Source organism: Corvus brachyrhynchos, unplaced genomic scaffold (assembly GCF_000691975.1).
Source record: "Corvus brachyrhynchos isolate BGI_N302 unplaced genomic scaffold, ASM69197v1 scaffold69, whole genome shotgun sequence".
Lineage (NCBI taxonomy): Eukaryota > Metazoa > Chordata > Aves > Passeriformes > Corvidae > Corvus > Corvus brachyrhynchos.
The window spans coordinates 5,091,114-5,111,828 of NW_008240228.1; the positions used below are offsets into that span (position 1 = coordinate 5,091,114).

General features: G+C 39.7%; 1 long non-coding RNA gene across 1 annotated transcript in view; it reads right to left on the bottom strand.

The window, feature by feature from the left end:
- The window catches only part of LOC108449364, a 174,019-nt gene that overhangs the window by 131,841 nt on the left and 21,463 nt on the right, over window positions 1-20,715 (bottom strand). The window contains exon 2 of the long non-coding RNA XR_001865529.1: window positions 10,888-11,000. This is a non-coding gene — a long non-coding RNA (uncharacterized LOC108449364). The remainder of the gene's footprint in view (window positions 1-10,887; window positions 11,001-20,715) is intronic.

The following is a 20,715-nucleotide window of genomic DNA, read 5'->3' on the forward strand; positions in this document are numbered from 1 at the left end:
TGTATTTTTTTGCCTGTGTTTTTTTTTTTATTCCTCTCCCCATTATAGTCTGTAGAACACTGCTAGGAAAAGGCAAAGGTATTTTATATTAAACCCATCTCTTTTTGTTTGTTCTTATGTTATTCTTTGAGAATAGCCTATATGGACACTGCAGGATAAAATAACATAAAATCCATGGCTTCCAGTTTTTCAAAGAGCTGAATACACCCAGAGCCCCAGTACACTGTATTCCATATGTGAATACAGAGCAATTTATTTGCACAATTGCTTAATTTTGATTCACAAGTCAAAGCAACGCATTCCACGGGCTGTGGCATTCACACAGGAAGAATTTTAATTTTTCAAATCTTTTTTAAACGAGTTGGTCAGGAAATTCTCTAAAAAAAAAAGGGAATGTTTCCCGCTGTACTTTAGACCAAAGAACACCGCCTTAGAGACAAGACAGAATTTCATTATTATGCGCATGGGAGCAATAAGATTAGCTCCTATTGCTGCCCCTAAGGTGGAGCAGCAGGAGGAACCAATGGGACGATGCTAATGTGTATGTTAATAGTATTCTCCTCGAAGAAGTTGGGATAATTAAACATGTACCATCTCTTTAAGACAGAACTGCACACATTTTCTTCGGATGGGTGTTTACAAGATTTCCAATTTCAGGTCACAGCCATTTCTGAGATTGCTTAAGAAAGAGATGGGAATAACTTATCTTATTCATGTATTCAAAGAACCTTATAAAATGTGCAAAACATAACAGTTTTAAGGGGCAAAACATGCATCTTGCCTTGACAGACCTGCTTTGTTATGTGTAGTGTTGTACACTGACCTAATATATTGAACATTTTAAGCTAATATACCTTGTAGGAACCAGCCTTTAATGTGATGGATTTTATAGTATCTCATTAGGGTGTGTTTATATAACCTGATACTAAACACATTTTCAGATTCATGTTCCTTATTAAAATTGTGAGCTGTATTGATTTTTAGTTGAACAGCAACAGAGACATTTTAATATTAGGAAAGGCTGCTCTGAAGTTATTTTCACAGATCACAACTACTATGACACAAACAGTGCACGTATCTCTCATCTTTCTTTACAGCCTCAATTAGAAGAATCAGGATGTGTTACCCCACCTGCTTTTCAATTGGTTGAGCAATTCTCTGCCTCCATTTAGAACGCCAAAAAGCATTTTTATTCATTGCTTTGGGGGGGGTGTTATTTTTAGATATACCTTCGTGACAAGCCCCCAAACAGTATTTATATTTTTCCTTATGAAGAACTGTGTGTTTTTAAAAACAAAGTACCTTAATGCATCTGCTTTTCAAGTTTCCATAACAAACTGAGCAGCTACAGCAATGTTTACTCTAATACAGCACACACAAAAACTTACCATTCTGAGCAATGTACAAAAAATAATCACTTTCACATCCTAATGTCTCCATTTTGTAAACCATTCTTCAAAGGTAAATCTAATGTCAGCAATAAATAGAGTGGCTCCAGTATTTCTCTGAGGAGTCACGGGGAAATAATGATCTTTGAGGCACTGTAAATAGTTTAAATTATTGGAAGGTCCTTGTAAGAAATTAAATACAAGGATTAAAAAAAATAAACTCTATTTCTCTATTGTGAAGTTAGGGCATTTGAAGGTAGCCCAAATTTTAAATGCAATGTTTAGAGAGAGATATTATCGCTTCTGAGACAAGCAAATCATACACTTATTCCTGACTCTTCTTGATTTAATGAACTGGTTGTTAATAGAACGCTGCTTGGAGAAACCAAGAACAGCCATGGAAGAGTAAGTGCTCCTGCAGTTTTAAAATCAACCTCTAAGTCTTCAGCAGGGAGAAGGCTGGAAATTAAACTGCAGCACATGGAACCACCAGATTTAATACAGCCACTTGTGTACTTGCCCCTTAACTACACCTGTTACTTGTGCTACGGCACCGCAGAAGCAGGTCAGGAGTCTCCAGTAATTGCTATATTTGGCCTAAGAAACTATAGGTCTGAACTGGGTCTCAGAAAGCAGATTTCCCTTAATTTTGCCCCTGGCATGCTATTCATTATTAAACATTAAAGTTGTGTCAATTACTTACTTCCATAGTTGATTATTTTCCTAGTTATTCTACCAGCTAATCAACTCTTCTCTAACACATGTCTAGCAGTGACTTTGAATTGACGTACAGAATATAATTATTTGTGCAAATTTCTTTTGTTTCTTGTTAGCCACTGAAATTGGTTAATTACTTTAATCCCCACAACCCCTCAAAAGAAAGTATCTTGATTTACCAATTTATTTTTAATCAATATTAGGTTGAGCTTTGAAAGTTGACTATTCAGCCAATGCAAGATACTGCGCTGAGAAGAAAAAAAAAAAATTCTACACGTCCTTTAAAGCAGAATGAAAACACCTTCATCTGAAAGACTTTGGTAGCTTTATCAGATCCAAGGCTCTTCCGTTTGAGGTGCAATTATTTTACCATTATTACAAGCGAGGCTTTTAACAGAACAGTCATTCCCTCTATTTAAGCAGTAAGTTTGATAATTTATTACAGCTCTTTGGTCATCAACTCGCTATACAAACAGTCGGTCACCAGTGACCAATTACATTAAGGTTAAGCAACATAACTTTAAATTAGAAATAAGCTAATGTATCTTCATCAAGGGCCTGCTGTGTTTTCAGTGCTGTTTATGAGATGATACTAAATGTGGATATGGAGCACGCTCACTGGGACCAATTCCTATCGGCCTGAAAATGGAAAAGTCTTGAGCCTGTTCAGGTCCAGAGCTAATTAATGGGATAACATCTGCTTTACGAATTCTGCTGGAGTAATTTCTATCAACTTCACTGGGAAGATGCATGGGAAACTATCAGAGAAATAAGTATCTATGCTGAACCATATTAATCTGTAGTGAGTCTGGAAATGGGAATTTCAATTCTCCTATTATCCTAGGGATGGGCAGAGGGGGAGGACGAGGGCACAGGGCTTGTTTCTCGGCTGATCCAATTTCTGTGTTTGTAACAGATTGAGTTCTGTTTGCATGCACGCACTTGCACACACACAGCAACTGCACGGGGCTGGCTTTGTCTCTGGGCTGGGGGGATTTTTAAAGGACACGGCAGCAGCCAAAGATGACCATGCTCCTCATGCAACAACCAGACTTATACAGAAAAATGGTTAAGTGGTTTTATTGCATTACTTAAAAACACAGCAGGAACGGCTAAAGAAAATACACAATACTGTAAAACAGGCTGCAGAAGTGATAAGACACTTATTTCATTTTATCAGCCGGTGGACAAGGGGCAGGTGTGTGAAGGGCCAGGCACCTACTCTGATCTGAGATTTAAATAAATATGACATGAAAGGAACACCGACCACCATCAAAAAAACCCAAAACAAGTCAGAACCTTCTACTGAAATCTCCCTGACCTCCAAATTCAGACTCCCCCTAACCTGAATTTCATCACTTTGTCCAAAGATCACTTGGCAATTTTAACTACAGCAGGATGCTTAAAACTGCATTTTGCTCATGAGTTTTTCCTGGTGAAGTCCTGTAGGGCACAGAATCTGACTGCTGAGGAGAGACATTACATTTTTATGCATGTATCCTTTTGTCTGCCTATGCCACAGGTATGTAAAATGTATGAAATTAATGCCCTTTTAAAAATGTCTATACTTGGAAACACAATGCATATGTTCCTACAAAACACATTTATACCTAAAAACATCTACAAACATTAATGACTGTGTGTGTATGCTCAGAGAGGAAAAGCCAAAACAGAAACAGGTAAATGTCTGAGTTTGAAGTGGCAAAACCAGAAGGAATCATATTGTTTTCTTTATGTTATTATTATTATTGCCTAAGCTATGATTTACAGGTTTAATTCTTTCAAGCTAATGCATACAAATGAATTGCATAGAACAACAAAAAAGGAAGGAAGTCCTTCCAATAGAAAAAAATTACATTAATAGTCATTCACCTTTACCTAAGAGGTTATGAGTTCAAATGTCAACTCTATGGAATATTTCTGTAATTTGTTTGCCATTGTGCACATTCTATGTATTCGTTTCCTACAAGGTATTGAAACGTTCAGGCTATTGAGAATTAAATGCTTATTTGACTAACAATGCTTATCTGTAAATTAATGGTAGAAAACATGGAGTTTTCTAACAGGCTGTCACTCACTTTTATTTAAGGAGATACTACTGAGACAAGGTTCAAGGTCTTCCAAAGAACTCTGACTTCCTGGGCTTCAGGGGAAATACTACTATTTACCTGATGTTTTTAACTCTCTTATATAATTGTGTAGAGTACTGACATGAAGCAGTGCCTGCTTTTGTCACATGCAAATGACAACCACCCAGCTCTTCAGGAAGGAGCAGTGCAAAGCCAGAGTGGCTTTATTTTGAACTTGTGTGTGCAGGTGTCTGTGGGGAGGGAGCTTCGTGAGTGAAGGAACTGGATTTAAAGACTCACATATTGCAAAATTCCTCTGCGATCTATCACACTTGAGAGGAGAAAACACATTTGATTTTTAATTTGCTTAAGCATGCAAGATGGCCCACTTCAGCAGCGTTGCAATTTTCTGATTTGTGGGCAGGATTCACAGACAGCACACGACTACTGTTCTTTTCCTTTCTCCTGGAACTGTGCCATGAGGCACCACGGTTGTAACAGGGGTGAATCCTCAATTCTGTTCACCTCTCTCCCCTCTCAATGTTATTTGAACCCTTATTTTCCTTGAGGGGCTCATTCAGCTGTCCTAATATGTATACAGTGATAATATAGTCATACGCATAATAAAAAAAGAGCTTCCAAATTGTAGTCAGCTTAGTAATAATGCAGTGCTGTGCTGGAGTGATTGGCAACTGTTGATCCAATTATATAACTGGTTGCTTCTTAAAATTCAGGGATATGAGACTGATATATAATGTGCTGTAAAGTGTAAAAGAACTGGACAGGAAATAAGGCGGGTTGAATTTTTTCGTGCTTTGATCAAATTAGAACCAGGTTGATGAAAGGAAATGCCTTGGGTTCTCTGCTTGAAGTTTTCTGTTATACAAAAGGCTCTTGAAGTGATCAATTTTGCACACGTCAGTCAGTAAGCTGAGAGAGGACCAGTGCCTGTGTGTGCACCAGGGAGTCTCTGCCACAGCTCCCTCCAAAGCCACCCTGTGCTGGACATGAGATTTAACTTAGATGCTCTGAAATGGAACCGAGGAGCTGAAGCAGGGACGATCACAAATCACAGCAATACCCCAAGTTTGCAGGTTTGTTTTTCAGGTTTCTGCTCAGCCCTTTGACTCAAGAAACACAGATCAGGAAAGACAGAAAAGGGTCATCTGGTGAATCCCTCAGAAATAAATGCAGGATTATCTTTGCTGCTGTTCTTTTAAGCATTTATCTGGCTAACTCACTAACTAGCTTTCATCCATTGTAACCCTCTGCCTGTCCCCTGCTTTTAAAACAGCCACTATTATTTATGAAGTGCTGTAGATGTGCACTGAGAAGCACAGGGACTTTTTGCTCTTATTTTTCCTTGAGGACAACTTAAAAGGAGAGAAAAAAGCACGTATGAAAAGGCACCTTGCAGGTAAGGCTGTGGTTCTTCTGTCGCTTGGTCTGTCTCTGAAGAATGACTCCATAGTGGTTAGGCCTGTATGAGACACAACCTCTCTGGTACTTTTCTGGGATCAATCCCTCTGTACTATGTGCTGCTCAGTGTAGCGATTTAAATCCCACTGTTTCAGTCTTAATGCATTAACATTTCAGCACTCCTCAAATACATCCTGGAAATCTGCCTCCTCCTCCTAAGTCTTATCCCCAAATCAGGAATCGTGCAAGATTTGAAGTGAGGCACCTGAGTCCAGTACACATCCATACCTCTGCCAAAAATATAGTATGGTGATTTACTGATAAATACACTTGGGGTGGGGGAAAGAGGAGAGATGGGGAAAAAATACTGAATTCCGAAGCCAGGGCACAATGAAATCCCTTGTGACACTCACTGCAGCAGGGAAGAGGGAGAACTACTGAAGGAGCCACCAACATTCAAACCTGCTGAATTCCTGTTGCCCCCAAGATAATACCTGCACGGAAAATCTTTTGTTTTAGCATAATTCCCTGTGCAAGGCACGCCTCCAGAAAGCAGAGCTTCCAGAAATAATATCCCAGGACGGGGAGCACCGAGGAGCGGGGGCAGCAACCTTCACCCGGACCCTTCAATTCAGTTTTGTGTGAATTACAGCAAATTGCAGTGGGTGTTTGTGTTGGATGTGGAGCAGTTGAAAAGCTGCCCATTTCCCCACCAAAGCAGCTCTTTGGGAGTTGATTGGTGTTCCCCAGGAACAGAAACACAGCGCAGCATTGGAAATGACAGGACAGCGCAGTGCAATTTCGCTAAGAAGGATGCACAGGGTGTTATAGGAATAATATTTTTCCGAGTTTCAAGAGTGAAGTTAGAGAAGCTCTTCACAATTTGCATGTGAGATGCTGCTCCACTCTAGTGGCAGACACTCCCGAGAGCACAGGCTAATAAGGAATAATTGATAATGGAGAAGGCTCCTCCAGGCTCCCTGCCCAGGGCCCACTGACCCACTGCAGCACCGGGCCGTGTTTGCTCGTGCCCGGAGCTGCGGATGGAGTGGCACAAGACATTCCAGGGAATGGCACTGACCTGGGTTTGGAGTCTCACTCCCAGAAAACCCACTGCATCACAACTTACATTATGAAAACATCCAAAGAGGGTAAATGAACATACTTTAAATAATAACTGATTTAAATTATTTTCTGTAACGTTTTTCTCCCTCTCCCCCCTTTTGTTTTTGTTAGATCACACTTAATATGATTCCACGACACCAATGCTGGGGATGAAATTGAAAGCTATATTCTTCTAAATGTGTTCCCAACATTCCATTTTTTACAGAGCTGCCAGGGGCTATTCTGCATTCCCACAACGGCTACAAATGTAACATATTGTTTTGCAATAAAAATTAGCTATAAAAGTGTGAAAAACGCCAGAGATCCAAATGTGAGAAACAAGAGAAGAGGGTACGGCTTTCACACCCTTTTAGTGGACATTTTATTTATTTTTCAAATGGAGTAGACATATTTATAGCTACTGTATTTCAATTATCTCTAATTTCACACATTTTATGCAGATTCTAGGCATTTTAATTGCAAATGAGAAGGGAACTTATTTTTAAAAGTGGAGCAACACAACATTTCAGATCTCAATTTTAATTCCAAATTTATCCACATCACTGTTAAAAACTTTTAAAACCTCATTTACACTGCGATTTAAAATTAGGTGTGATTTCAAACAAAAACAGAAGACCTCCATACCTATGAGTTAGAGTGCCAAAACCTCTCTCATACATTCTTAAATCTTTTCTTTCTGAATTAAAAATTTTAGGTAGGAAAGTTTGGGAAGCTGAAATGATATTATTAATCAGTGACACATTATTTCAACAAGAGTCAGTAATTTAATAGTATTGTCCATAACTGATGAAAATTAATACATTACCCGCCCTATTTTCTCTTTCTGTCTCTGTGCCTCCAATAACCCAGGGCATGGGTTATTAGCTCAATCCCTGCTCAGCCGTCACTCAATGGGAAATTCTTCCAAGGGGATAAACCACAGCTCAGCCTTTGGCTGGATAAAAATTCCCACTGTACACTAAAAGCATTAGTGACAAATGCTGCTCTTTTCCAAGCGCTATTCCCGGTAGCTTACTCCTATGGAACGTTAATAAGCTAAATAAAATGTTTGTGACAAATTCAAAGCCACTTGAACCCATGCTGGTCTTAAACAGGGATGGTTTTCCAAAGGATCCTAGAGCTCCAAATTAACCTAACAGGTTTAAAATTGTTCGTGCGCCCATGGAGCCTTCTAAGCCGAGAATCCACTGCTTGACTTTGTTCTATCCAATGGAATAGATCTTTAAAAGTTCCAACTACTTACTGAAAGGCACGAAATAATTTTATTATAAATGGAAATTTACTGTCTGGAGCATGTGGAGTTTTTCTCTGCTTTCTTTCTATTTGGTAATTTATTTAAATGCATTCAAAAATGCATTCAGAAAATGAGACATGGCACTTTGGTTAAGACATCTGTATTTCAAACCAACATCTTCAGAACTGTGAGCAGCTCTGTTAATAGTCTTTTTATTTGATTAGGCTAATCTGCTGCTGTGCTGTCTTAATCTTTATCCACTACCTTTTAACCAATCAATATTTTAGGGTTATAGATTTGGAGGGCAGGCAATAATTTTGTAGATAAACTCTCTAGGCACTGCTGACATGGTATAGTTGCATATTTAATATCTTTTCTGAGGATTCACAACTCCAGCAATGTAAGAATCTGCCCAGGGTAAAAAAAAAAAAAAAAAAAATTAAACCTTAAATTTTCAAAGCTGTGTGTGGGGATTTGGCCACCTGCCTCCTATTAATGTCAATGAAAATTTAGAGGTAAGAAAAGCAATGTCTTTTCCCTCAGATCATTTCTGCTTTGAAAGGAACCAGAGAACAAGAGAGAGGAAATTAAAAGCAACTTCATACCACAGGCCGACACTAGCAAGGCCTGATGGTGAAGCAGGGACTGTACAGAGGCAAAACATTTGTTCACTAAATGAGTGAGCATCTCCACACATACCAAAAGAGCCAGGTATGAAAAGTTCAGAAGGAAAAAAATTCGATTTTCTCATTTTAAAATGTCATTAAAATATATCTTTTTTAATTTTGCTCAGCTGAAATTATCTGTTGCTTACGATATTAATTTTGCTGCAGATAAAATTAGTTGTCAGACCTCTGTTTATGGCCTAAGTACCTTTTCTAAGGGGAAAAAAAAGGGCAGGAGAAATAAAAGAAAGAACTATAAAATGCAGTAATCTACTTTCCAGCAAGAGGGACTCCTAGTGATGTGTTACCTGCATGGACTTCACTAGAGCTGTGCCTGTGTTTCATACACATAAAAGCAGATTTACTTGGGCTGTTTTGCCTATCTGGGCAGTGCCAGCTTCTGCCTGCCCTCATTTCCATGCCTGGGGATCAGCAGGACAGGCCAAATCATCCTCAATTTTTCTCGAGAACTGGGAATCTTGCAATGATTTGAGATCCTTCTAATAAGAAAACAAGTCAGGAAACGTGGGGGCAACATCACTTTAAATAAATAGCTTCTTCTCAAAATGTTTGTCCACTTTGCTTCCAGTTTTGGAAAAGGTAAATAGATTTCTCATTGTTTAGAAGTGGGTGCCAGGAATACCACTGCAAAGCTGCAAGACTTGTGAAGGCAGTGCCTTGTGTAACAGATGTCAGAAACCAGCACGTTTTGGTCATGTCTCAGCCCAATTCTTCAGCAAGGAGCAGAATGACAAATACTGAATATTTCTTAACAGCTCTTCACATTATATTAACCTCAAAATTGAAATTAATTTGTACAGCATTCCTGTTAATTGAGCTGCAGCCACAATGCCACCTAAATTGCAGCTCTACCTGGCAGAGCTTGGGCACAGCACAGACAGAAGGTGAGCGAGCCTGGCCTCCGACAGAGGCTGCGCTTTGAAGTGTTCTGAGCAGTATTGCCGTGAGATCTGCCCAGCTGCATTTTGGAATATATTTGACAAACAAAAAATTTGTATCTGTGTTCATTTCACAAGATATAAACGTCTCTTTCGTGGTAGAAGAAATCCTGCTCCCGGGAAGTGATCCTAATCTAATCTGACACGCGGTATTTGCAACTGTACTTTAGTGTCCCAGCCTATTTACAGTATTTACATAAAACCCCCCGAAATCTCCACATTCCCTGAAAAGTTAATCCAGTACAAATATTGACTGGCTGTCAATGGAGCATTATTGACTTGCTCCAGGACTGTGCTTTATTGCCTTAACTGATGAAACTTGTTTTCTTTGCTAAACTTAATTTCTTTTGGGCTCCCTTTGGATGAAATGCCATTTGTGAGACTGCTCCTCCTCCTCCCACTGCCATGGGGCCGTCTCTTCCACTCAGCCGGAGTGGCAGGACAGCCTCAAAACTTTGCAGAAGGAAGGCAACAAACCCACTCTGTATTCTACAAAGAAGACTTGGCCCAACACCAGTCCTATCTCCTATAAATATTTGGTCCACACCAACTCCAACACAGAAATTCTCTCTTTTGCTTGTACTGCGAAGTGTCTCCAACAAGGCTGGAAGGGGCTGTGATCCCTTCCACGGGGTGCCTGAAAAGCAAACTGACTACCAGGAGCTGAAATTCTTCACTCAGGCAGTCTATAACCTTCACTGGGAGGTGGTGGCAGGCTTTTTTTAAGGAATTCTAAAATTCTAAAAGCTAAAAACCTCGGAAGTCTTGCAATCTCTTTATCAGGAATAGTACAAATCAGCTTGTCCAAAAGCCAAAGTTCATGAAACACACACACTCATCATGTTTTGAACACCCAAGAAAACATTATTTATCATTTCATTTTTTTTAAATCTATAGTCTCCAGACAGCAAAACAGAAACCAAAAATAGCAACTTTCACAACATTCCCTGATTCTGCAACAAATTCCGTCAAACGTTCTAAGTTCTGATCCTCAGGTCAAGTGAGACTGACAATAAATCTTAGGAAGGATTTGATATCGTTAAGCTGCAAAACCCAAAAATCTATTACAAAAGATTTATCCGAACATATAAAGAATGAACCCAAAATGTTTCAGTCAGTGCGGGGAAGGACAAAAGGGTGGAACGGCAGACAGGGGAGGAAGGGTAGATCTCAAATGACCAAAGCCAGTTACAAAGCAGGTATATTTCTCTCTGATCTCAAAAAAATATTTAGGAAGGAATTTGCCCAAAAATGCAGTTAAGACAGATATAGGGGTTGTTTGTGAAGGAATGCTCCAGAGCAGGCACTTACACTTTGCAGAGCTCCATCTGCTTCTCCACACGGGGCTGCTCTTCGAGCCCTGCTCAGCTCCAGGGCAGGATTTGGTGCCATCATCTATTCCTTCCTCTGTTCTCAACAGCTGCCTGGAGAGAGGGGCAAGGAGAGGGAAAAACAGGGATGTGTCACATTGCTACACCTTCATTTAATATTCTTTGTAACTTTTTATGTCTGGCTCAAGTGAGGAGACAATCCGGTTCTTTAATCAAACATTCTCAGATCATCCTTTCAGCAACCAAAGTCATGACAGTTTTGCTCTCAGTTTGCCAGCCACACGAGCAAGTTTATTCCTGCCTAGTTTACTTTTTTATTTTATTTTAGCACATACAAGTCATTTTTTCTACAAAACTTCCCTTCCTTTTAAATGAAAGGCTTTTTCTGAACATTTGACAAATGGAAGAATCCACCCTGTAACACCAGCTATGCCAAGAATGCACCTGCTCCATGAAAATACTTTGGCTGGCTTGAATGAGGTTAAATGTTAATGTTTTCATTAATTTATAAGTTTTGGAAGTGGGTTGCCATAAAAACAAAAACAAACAAAAAAGAAACCCAGGTCATCACAAATTTAAATTCTTTTAAATAAATGTGGCTGATGTATGAGAAGATTCTTTTTTAAATTGCTTCTTTTATCATTCAAATCCTGCAAATGAATGCAAGGTGTCTAAGCCAGTTTAGTTAATAGCCTCCATGCACTGAACTATAGCAGAGTTAGAAAGCCCCTGGAATCAAGGCTACAGGGGACCCCAGATGTATCTGAACCACAATCACACCATTAGCATGAGGTGCAAAAAGTGCCAAAACAAGACAAAAACACTGACAGTCCGTATGTTTGAAAGTTGGGTTTTGCTGTTGCTCAAAATCCTTCCCTCTCCACATACCTGTACATAAGAATAATAATAATAATCATCACCATCATCGTAACAAATAAACCCTCAAGACTGAATAGTCAGTAGTATCTTAAGAGAAAAGAAGATGACAGGCTTAGGAAACCAAATCCTTGTAATAAATAATATATGATGAGTTAAGGAGATGAACTGACAAAGTGGTGCACCTCTAATCTCTCCCCGAAAGAGCGCTGAATCACTCGCACAACATTTTTCTTTGAGCATGTTCAGGGGTTGCCCCTCCACTCCAGTTTCTCAAGGAATATCATGCTCTACTCATTTAGCAGCCTGGCTAAGCTACACATCAGCAGCAGATTCAGTTTTCACTTGAAATTCTACAGCACAAGAATAAAATTTTGGAACATTCTCCTATGAGGATATAATTACTATCTCAGGGCAGGCTTGAATTGGAGATGAGATGTCAAGCCACTGCAGCTCTGCTGGGCGCCAAGGGCCACCTCGCTCAGGATTTCCAGTTATCCTTTACTCCAAACGTGAAGTGACACCTCCACCTAAACAACAACTTTAAATAACAAAGTACACCAGGCAAAAAAAAAATCCCTCAGCGTGGCCAAGATGCCAGGCACATAAAGAAAATTAACTGGCCCATATTTCTGAGCAATAAAATCAATGTCACCTTTTTATACCTTCAGCCCCCTTGTCTAATGTCCCTCAGCAGATTCCTGCCAGTGCTGTGCAGCTATTCTAGGCAAGGCAGGGGTAAAGCCCGTGAGCAAGGACTTCCCACCTTCCACCAGTCCCATCCTTCTCTACTGACCACATCCCTTCAGTTTTTCCTCTCTCAGCTTTGCCACCTGGGAAAAAAAGCATCACTACAACATTCAGGACCTAAAAGCACAGGAGTGCATCAGCTGTTGTGGAAAAATATATGCCTTCCAAGAAATAATTGCTGGAGGAGGGAATGATTTTTGGTGCTGCACATCACACAGGAAATTATTTTGTTAGTCAAAGAAAGAACTTCAACTTTAAAGGGAAGGGGAAAAAAAGGAATAAAGGAAGAAAAAAATAGAAGCAGTGTTTAGTCAGTGATAAAGCAGTAGTTTTCAAATTCCAAATTATTTTTTTTTTTTACATCATTTTGACTTTATTGTTACTGACTTACTATTTTTGACTTATTTTAGTATTGCAGAGATTTTTCAACTATGCAACAATCCCCAGAAACAACTGTGCCCACAATTATGTCTAAATGGAGCTGTTACTGGTCAGCAGCTCAGAGGACCCCACTGACACAGCTGAGACTCATAATCCAAATCAAACACACACAAGTAGGAGCACTAAGAAAGTGTAAGAAGAGTATTAAGGGATTAAGAAAATTCCAGAAAAAAGCAGTGTCAGTAGCAAACACAAGTAATTGGTTTTCCAAGTTTGACTCTTCTTCAGTAGTGTTAGGGACAACCCCAAAGAGAATTTAGGAATGAGAATATATTCTGCAAAATATTTGCTCGTGGCCCAGTACTTTTGCTTAAAGATCAGCTCACCTCCCAAATCCCTTTTCTCCTACACCACATCCTGCACTCGTGTTTACCTTTTCCCATTGCTGCTACATATTTTTTCCCTGCTGAAGTGTTTTATTTTCTCACCACAATGAGAGTGGGTGCCAAAACTGTGGCTGGTTTGGCCTTCCCAGTGCAGAGCAGTGGGAAAAGGAATCATCACTGCAGTGACTGACAGCTATTGCTGCTGGCAAAGGCAGGAACTGCAGTTGGATTTTAAAATGATTAAAAAAAGAAAAAAAGGAGAAAAAAAAAAAAAAAAAAGGCAGGAGAGGAAAAGGGGGAAAGACACCATTTTTTCAGCCCAGCTATTTGAGAGATAATTGCTATAATTTTGTCTCTCCTCAATCTTCTCACTAGGCAAGCTTACCGAGGAAGGCAGATTTCTACTTCTTAAAAGTGCTATAATTCACATTTTTCTAGAAGAAGTTTGATTAGTTTGAAATTTACACTTGACCATTACAAAATTCTAGGACAAGAACTAAAAAATAAAAAAATTTTTAAAAATTAATTAAAAAAAAAAAATGAAGTCAAAGAAAGAGAGACAGACCAAAGGGAAAAAAACCAAAGAAAAGAAATCAAACCCCATCCCCACTGCTGGAGAAAAGAAAAAAAATATTTTCACTTTGTCTGGCACAGTGTTTTCATGTTTTTTAAATTGCTCTATGTTTTCACAGCTTCAGATATTTCTGAAATATGGAATTTGCATTTTCTAGGTGGGGAATGCTGCCAAAGTTGTTAATCCCAGGCAGATGTAAAGTTGCACCACTATACTGTGATGTGGCTCCTTGAAAACAACCTAAAGCTTAAAAAAAAAAACAAAAACCAAAAAACAAAAAACCAAAAAACAAAAAAAAAACCCACAACAAAACAACCACCCAACAACCACCACAAATATTCACTAACCCATATGGTCAATAATTGCTGTTTAATAGTCCTCCTATTACAAACCTAAAAAGCAGCAGCCAGAATTACCAGTAGAGTATTAATAAACAGGAATGAGTTAATAGTGCATAAAGACCTTCTAGTGGAACAGTGGGGGAGTTGAATATTCTTTTCTTAAGTCAGCTGTAAGTAATTACTACATGGTGTGCTTCTGACTATTACCATAACAGAGCAATTGGACGTGAAGAATGGATAATAATATGGACATGGAGGTATTTTTAGAGTATCAGCAGTGAGGCAGGTAAATGCCCTACCCGGGCACAAACCTTTAAATAAGTTGAAATAACTTTTCTTAATGACACCTAGCCCGAGCAGATTTCTGAAAAGATCAAGCTAATAAATTATTAAAGTAACTTTATAAAGACATGTCTGTGATATGTAAATAAGGGAAACAGCAAAAAAACTCCCAGACGTTCAGCAAGCAGGCAGCACTGCAGTAAGTGCATAATCACAGGTTTCTGTGTTTCCTTTAGAGCAGTGCCTTCCTCTGTCTGAATGTGGACCGTGCTCCGCTCGCCTCCATTGGCTGCTTGGTGAAAACTCCAACATTCCATCAGGAAGGGGAACTGTGAGTGCAGGAGTTGTGGCGTTTGGACAACTGAGGTCATCCTCAGTGATTTAATGATGCATCTCATTTGTTTTAAGATATCATTGTGGCAGCGTTCAGGGAGACACAAGCTCCACGTTCCTGGGTCCATCCATCCCATTCCACAGCCATGGGCAAGTGCAGGAGGAAATTTTGTCCATTCACATCATAGATGCTGCCATATAAAACCAGCTTGAGCCTTAACTCAGAGAAGAATAATTTTATAAATGCACTGAAACATAATTTAAGGAGTATTTTGAATTTTTCAGGCTACAGGTCTTTCTTCTGTTATGTTGCTACACAGGGCAGATGTTGATTTTTCAATTTGCAGGTTTGTTAAGCATCATGGAATGTTTTGGTTCTCAATCAAGAATATTCTTCCCAAGTGGTTGCAAAGTCCTATGCCTGAAAATAAATGCATGTCCTTTTTGTTTCCTAGCAGCATGTGTTCTGCATTCAATAGAAGCAGAAAAATAAAACTGATAACGTGATGCTATTTATTGGACCAATATATACATTTTTAGACTGAGGCTCTCAGAATGCAGTGTACTTGCAGGTTATTGTCTACAAACACAGTTTATATAAGGCAAGAGGGAGTTTCATTTACAGAGTGTCATACCAACAGTTCTACTCAGAAAATTCTGCACTGTGACATCCTCAGTGTTGTGTCAATCCACTGATGTGCCCCAGTAGTGGTGAGCTCCCACCCACCTTATCAAAGCAACAGCCCCTGCACTGATAACATTAACGGTGAACAGTCTGTGCACACACGTGGAATTTTAGGAAGAGGGAATGTTTCTCATTTGCATGCACACCAACAGACAGGATAAAATAATTTTGGCTCCCCTAAAGACAGAAAAGATTGAGCTGCTGAGCTCCCCCCAGTATTTTCTACATTCAACAGCAGTTTCTGACTAATCTGCTGCAATGTCATTGGTATCAGCCCTGGATTTCTGTGTAACAATCAGACAGAGCCACAAAAATCACATTGTGCCACATCCACCTCTGCATAAAGTTGCTGACTTGAGGGCATTTCATCAAGACGGGTTTGGCCCTTTGCAGTCTTCTGCCCCATTAAATCCGAAGATTATGTGTTGTTCTTAGTCACTCCACTGTTATCATAATGGAGAGCTGATGTTATAATGCGGGTCAAGCAAACAGCTAATTGTTCTTGGGCATGGCTTGAGCAAAAACAGAATGGAGAGGCTGGAGACATTAATAACAGTACTTGGTGCAATTATAATAGATAGCTTCTATCAGAGGATTTAAAATCACTTTGCGAGCCTTGCAAGCACATTACTAAGTGTTTTTGATACTCCCATTTGAAAGTGAGACCATCATCTTAAGACCAGGCTCATACATTTAGATACTGGAGCAGGGAGAATGTAAACAATCAAGAAAACCATACAGGACAGAAGGCAAGCCTTGGAGAGTCAACTAAGAACCAAAGTTTGAGAGTGTGTTTTTAAACAAACAAGCTAAATAAAAAGAAAATAAACAGGCAACTCTGAAAGAATGAAAAAAACCCCCCATATATGCACTAAAGTTTAGGGGTTGTGGTTGGTTTTCTTTTCTTGGGGTTAAAAATTAAAACAACACATCTGCTCCACTGGCACAGAGAAACTCATGTGAGTGGTTGGAGCTCTCCAGCCACAACCAAGACCCAGCACATTGCAGGAACAAACTTTCCAAGAGTAAGGAGTTTCAAACAAAGGACTGACTTCTCATATGCCTAGAACGATTTTTGGGTATTTCTGGTACTGCAGACACACTCACACTTACGCAGACATTTATTAGAATATTTAACAACAATACCCCAGGCTATATCCTGTATGGAAAAATTCTATGCAGAGGTAGAGACTTACAGCCTTAAACAGACAAAGCAGAGAGAGGGCGAGAAGAGAAAACACAGAAGTCACAAAAATACAGCCAGAGTCAAGGTCACCCAAACTGACTCAGAAACTGATTATGGGCAGAATAAATCTGCAGCTTTGGAGCTGACACAGGAAGGAAAAGAACAGGGGAGGACATGGCAACCTATGAAAAATAAGGGGACTTAACACTGCTGAAAGAGTTTCACCACACAAGAAAACAACACGAAAACTCATCTAAGAAACTGTCAGCCAGGAGTGAAGGCACAGAGTACACGAGAGCAGGGTAGTTGCAAAGACAAACGTTTTTCTCTTTTGGTGGATAGCACTGCAAAAATATTATTGCCCAAGCTCCCTGCACCTTTCCATTCCTCAGCCACATTGTTCAGAGGTCTTTCTGTAAAGACCAGGAGGGATGTAGTCAGCAAAAAGAAGACAACAGAGGCATTAGCACTTGTCTAGGACATTTGAGGTATTTATGGAGAATAGAAGTCAATTGTCTAAATTATCAGCCCTAGGGAAATTGTTTTGGAGTTCTCATTCAAGCTGTTACTTAGGATGTATTTTGTCCTTCAGAACAACCTGAAGCTTGTCCTGCCATGTGAATTCTTTGAAAATAAGATAATGGATTATTTTAAAATGATTCTTCAGAAAGACTGAATAAATTTTAAAGTTTTCCAGTGAGGCACTCTGGCCTTACATATTCCAGCTTAAAACAAAGTGGAATCACTCAATCAGTAGTTATATGGAAAAATATTTGGCTTAACAAAACACACTTGCATTACATGTTTCTGTAACTTCCAGAAGAATCCACAAGTCATCTGACAGCAACTCAGATAAATCTTGAGAAAGTACTGAGCATATTCCAACCTCCCTCAGTGATGAGCTCAGTGCTAAGGTGTTTAAGGTCCACAATTATGCATCATTTGCTCAAAATGGCCTATTTTTGCTTTCATGCTCTTGAATGAGATAGTAAAATGGAACACTTTTTCAGAAAATCAGAACTGAATCACTCATGCATGGCTGCAATCATTATTTGTATTTCACTGGCAGCTCAAGATCTCAGGCAAAAGTGGGACACTCGTCTTGGAACATGGATTAAGAGACATCACCTTCCCCAAAGACCTTTTACTTAAACAAGAGACGCAGGCACAGGAAGAGCTCCATGGCATCCTTACCCGATATCATGGAGAGAGATCAGTTTATCTGAGCCTCTTTAAAGTATGTGACAAAACCTTGCAAAGGGTGATGAGGGAAGAACATCAGAGATTGAAACAGTTTTTAACTGTTAACTGGGGGTTGGACAAACAGCAAGGACCATCACACACTGCAACAGTTCCCAGTTGTCAACTGGGGATGCCCAAACCAAACTAACTTTTAAAAGGCATTGCTCTCCCACTTCAAATAAATTTTCTACATTTTTACTACTGCTCTTGGCTGGCCAGGAATTCACCACACACAATGCTGTTCGTCTCTCTCACTGCACACCACAGGGGGTGTGTGCTGTGACTCCGAGTAGTCCAGCTCCTGATTTCATGCAGCATCACTCATTAACTGAGCAAAGCTGACACCAGCCTGCTTTACTAGAACACAACAGCCGAGCCTCATTTGACTCCCTTGCACTGACAGGATGACCTGGGAATATTCCCACCTTTCCCTTCCCTTCTTTTTCTGTTTTTCCTTCAGCTGCTGCAAACATGCACTGCATTTTCCTGTTCTGTTGTGCACTCTCCAAGCATGCTCATTCTCTTCTCCCACCTAATTCATCCTCCATAATTATATATTCCCTTAAGATCCTTTCCTCTTTGCTAGGTTTCTTAGTTACCCCAACAGGCCATTCGCTTGCAGGTACCATCATTTGCTCATCTGATCACACTTCTCTGGGTATGGCAGAGTTGGATTTTCTCTTAACTCTTCACCATTTTTGTTAAGCTGTCCCCAGGCTTCTTGAAATAAGTGGGAAAACAGTGCTCCCCTGCCCCGTCCTCACATGGGCTGTTGAAGAAGTTCAAAATTCCTGGGAACTGAGCGTGCAAAAGGCCAGAACTGACTATACTCTGAATGAGGAGACTTCTTAGGAAGAAAATTAAGATTTAATCCACTTAAAGTACACCAGTCAATTGGTAGTCTGTGTGCCACTGCATTCACTTATCCAACAGCAACAAAAATAATGCAGCAATTACACTCAAATGAAATACTACATACAAAGAACTAGCTCAAGCTTTCTGAGCAGAATTGGACTCTCTCATAACCACACAGCCTGCCTAAAAAATCTAAAGAGAAAGTCTCCCTCACATGCACTACTTATTGACATTTATATAGTGCCAGTACATAAGCAAGTATTTTAACCTTTATCTGCATTTCAGTATTTGTCTTAGTTTCCAATAATCCAATAATAAGCCATTATTTTTCGCTAGGCTTTGTTGTGACAGTTACCATGGCCAACCCATTAACATATTTGCTGTACAAGTATGGTCATTCCACGGCCTTAATTAACTTTCAAGTGGAGAGTGCTGCGGCTTTACCACTTATTAAATATCCACTACAATAAGTTACAGTTCTACCCTTCCAACCTCACTTAGCCAAGACACCCAGAAGAACCAGCTTTCCATCTGACTGTAATTTTGTAATTGCTTTTTACTGAAATTATGTTGAAACTGGACCCCCTATGTAAATGTATTTTGCCTGGTTCATCTAAAATTGGCCACCCCTAATCAGATCTGGATGATATTTGATTGAATAAGTGGAAAATTAAGTTTCTCTCTGATAATGCTGTGCTTTTGCCTCCCTTTCATTATGTATAACGTAGGCATTTTGGGGCTGGAATCTGAAAGCGTGCCCCCTAGAGAACAGCAGCAGCCAGGCTCGGGAATGCTGCTGGGAAAGTTGCTCCGACTGCAACACACGAACAGCGCGGTTACACGGAGCACAGCTAATTCCAGATTTATTTGGGAAGAAAGCCACGACTGGAGATTGAATCGAGGCAGAATTAGGTTTTGTGATTAGCTGGGCTGAGCTACTGAGGTGTATTCATAATGATATCATTATTTCCACACGTGAGCATCATAATGCCCTGTGTGTTTAAACTTGTACACTGCCGGCTAAAAGCAACCGGATCCACCTCTGCCAGGCGCTCCACAGGGTGTGAAACAGGACTCGAGTTCAGGGAAAAAATAATTCCACAAAGGGAACACGTGAAAAGGCCACAGGAGTGCACCACTGAAAAATACATAAAAATGCAAATTTCCCTAAACTTCATCTTTGGATGGACTGAAGCATAAGTGAGAACTTCAACAAAGCTATAGAAAAAGATGACAGGTCTGAGTTTCAGAAATTTAAGACAGCAGTAGGATTAGACACTTTGGGTTGTCTTCGCATACATTTCTTATGGGAGTTAATTCCATTTGACATGCAAGACCAAAGCAAGATTACAGAGGCATAGCCCCATGGCGAGGTGTATGCTGTAGCTAAAAGCTGGGATTTGAATAATTGTGCAGGCTTACTCCAAGAATCAGGCGAGAACAGAATGAATGGATTATTACAAGGAACTTTGTACATTTTTAACTGCTGGACTTAATAAAATACCCTGTGTGTAAGACTGGTATTATGGTCCTTTGCACTCACTCTAGTTGAAGTTTGTGGTAGGATCTATCAAATAGAAGAAAACACAGAAGCTGTTAAAAAAGAATGTGCGATGAAGAACTGGGCAGGGCTGTGCCCCACGCCATCTTCTGAGGGAAGCAAATTTGGAGAGCTTTAGTTCAAAATATTCAGGCCCTAAAAAGTTAAAGGGAATTCATTCCCTGCATAAAAGAAGGTTGAAGGAACACAAGAGATTGGATGGAAAAAATGAGGGAACAAAAAAAAAAAGAGAGAAAAAAAAAAAAAAAAGGCGGGGTTTTTTTTCACTGACTTGTTTAGGATCAGTACTACTACTTTAAATTGCCTGGAAGCAAAGCACTTAATTTTTTCTTAAGTATGCTTTTAGGTGTAACCTT